This window comes from Saccostrea cucullata, unplaced genomic scaffold (assembly GCF_032062105.1).
Source record: "Saccostrea cucullata isolate Sc308-1 unplaced genomic scaffold, CSIRO_AGI_Scuc_v1 ctg18225, whole genome shotgun sequence".
Lineage (NCBI taxonomy): Eukaryota > Metazoa > Mollusca > Bivalvia > Ostreida > Ostreidae > Saccostrea > Saccostrea cuccullata.
In genome coordinates this window covers 6,319-9,115 of record NW_026925892.1, presented here as the reverse complement: position 1 = coordinate 9,115, position 2,797 = coordinate 6,319, and the positions used below count along the sequence as shown (strand labels likewise).

The window sequence follows — 2,797 nt, the reverse complement described above, 5'->3', positions numbered from 1 at the left end:
ATATAACTCTCCGATTACTTTGCTATGGAAACCCATTGAGGACTGAACTTCTAAAACATGAGTTTTATTTGTGGTTTAACAAAATTATTTTATTCCTTACTGTTTTATCCGAAATATTTATCATATATTTACATTACACTTATATTTTGCATGTGTTTCCAGTGAGCTCTGACATTCATATAGACTGTGTAAAATTTCAGTAAAGAATCTTTTAAAGATATCTTCATAAAACTTTATACTCTTGTATACAATTTTTCATGTACCATTACTTATGAACCCTGCGTGTCGCATTTGGATCCTATGGACAAATTCCAGTTTTTTTTAAAATAACTTTTCTTCTAATTTGTAAAACTCTTCAAGTAAATATAAAGATGAATATATTTCAAACAAATTTTGAATGAAATCTTATATAGCTTTTGAAGTCTTTGTGAAAGGTAACTACATGTAGTTATGTAGACTAGTGATCTTACGGCTTTGAAGCGGAACGGCCAGTCCCGATTTGCCACGGTCAAACATGCAATGACCTGGTTGTAACCCCATATACACAAATAAGTTAAATTTATATATTTAGTGCACCTAGCACGAATTGTTCTTTGCCAACGTGATCTGATATATTTGTAAAATGCGCAGTTTTGATTGAATGGTGCATGAAAACTGTTTTGAATGTTTTCCTTCTTCCCGTTACTGTTGGCTTCTCAAGGTAAGCAGACATTAAATGACCCAGATATTTGTTCTGCATATCCAACGCCTTTGGCGAATTTGTTGTTTTTTTAAATTGCAGATTCAACATGGATTTGAGCATGTTCATAAACCCACCTTTTGATGAAATGGACGCGGAGGCAAAATCAAAATATATTGGAGACGAAATAATGAACTTTTTTAGACCGTCAAGAGATAACGGCCCCGAAGGAGCTCTTGTTGTTATTGTTTTGACAATTCTAGCAAATATTTTTTTGTTTGTTGCTATTTTAGCAACAGGAAATTTTAAAAAATCTTCAAGTTTACTGGAATTAGCAAGAGGATTATCCGAAGTTTTACTGTTGGTATCCATTGCAGTGCAAAGTACGAGGAATATGTACAACACCACGGAGACTCCGAAGGCAGTATCTGGGTTTGTTGCCTTCTGGTTGTTCTCTATGGGTCAGTTTGCTTCGGACTGATGAAAGCGTTTACAGGATTTTTGAGGTTTACCGGGAAATCATCATTCTCAAATCTTGTTTGGCTGATCATTTTAGCCGTTTTCGCCATCTCTACTTTCCTAGCATTTATTGTTCTATGTGTGATGTACGTGGCTAATGTTCTGGCTTTTGTTGTTTTGGCATGCATATTTTACTATCTACCGTTCATTGGAATGTGGGTACTGGACGGATTGAGACTACTTCATCTTAGAAATCATTCCATCAAAAACGTGATGGAAATGGAGACGTTAACAAGAGATAAACCCGGGACATCCGAGTTAAGTCGGCCGGAACATTCGGAAGGAGAAGCGCAGTTTTTGAAGCCGATGACAAACTTTGAAATGTTCATTGTTATATTGTATGGAATTTGTCATACAGTAGCGTTTGCCATGGTTACTAGATTATCACACGAATTGCCTGGGTGTTCTTTCGACCTTTTTCTACAGAAATTCGTTTGAGTCTGTGCCTGGCATCCTCTGAATAAGAAAGTTTGTTGACTACAGGGTATATACCGATATCATTTTTTTTTATGTACCTTTAATTATGTGCATATGAATAAACAATATTTCCTTTTCTATTTTTTTTCCATAACTCTTTAAAAGTTAGAACTTAATTTCTTATAATCTACCGGAATGTAAATTAGACAGGTCGATAGGTCAGGAGCTAGGGGGGCCAAATGCATGCAAATATCGTGCGCATCTGTCCCTTTGTTGGGCTAAGGAGGCCAAATATGCATGTAAATCTCGTGCGGCTGCCTTTGTGTTTGTCGTCAGTGGGCAAGGACTACATTGAAATTGGCATGGAAGTCCTCGTTAATTTTTAAACTGGTCTACATTTTTAAAAAATAAATTAAATTTTTTTTCACAATGAAATGGAAAAATAAGGAAACTGTTAGTTAGACAGTATGCCAGGACATCAACGAGAGTGGGGAAAAAAGGATGTTAAAAACGGGCTTGCCCGTTATGCAAATTATCCCATGTTTCCCTTCGTTGATCCCCGGCATACTATACAAACTAGACAGTATTCCCTTTAAAAAAACTACGAAACAAAGGAAAAAGTTTAGGGCATAAATTGTTTTATTCTCGGATATGAGATACATATGAATGCAATTTTAAAGCTAAGGATGAGTTTTGTAAGAAATGACCGTTTCAAATGGATTTGCCACACAAATCTTCTTATTGTATTAAATCGTTTTTAAAATTTAAACCCTAAGAGGTCGATCCTTTAAATTTTCTTTCTTTCTATTCATGAACAGCGTTCTGCTTCGAATGCAGTATGTATTTTGAAAAATTTATGAATGGTCTAAATTTTGATAGAATAAAATTTTTGAACATGACGTTCTAAATTTTATATTTTTTGAACGGGAGTAAGTACGAAGCATCGGGGCGGGGGCCCCCCCCCCCCCCCCCCGAATTAGGATTTTCGTGTTTGAACAATTTTCCTTTCAAGTAAGTTGAATCCACCTTTTCAAGAACGTTGCTGGGGAAATACTAAAGAATAAATTTTTTCTTCATGACCAGACAAACTGAGAACTTTACAGTACATCGTTATGATTTTATTGACCATTAAATGAAATATTTAGCTGTAATATTTCATTTATGGGCCATTATTCATGTATT

At 35.2% G+C, this 2,797-nt stretch overlaps 1 pseudogene; it reads left to right on the top strand.

The window, feature by feature from the left end:
- The first annotated feature begins 598 nt into the window (after positions 1-598).
- LOC134269948 (uncharacterized) lies at positions 599-1,636 on the top strand (annotated as a pseudogene).
- The last annotated feature ends 1,161 nt before the right edge of the window (positions 1,637-2,797 follow it).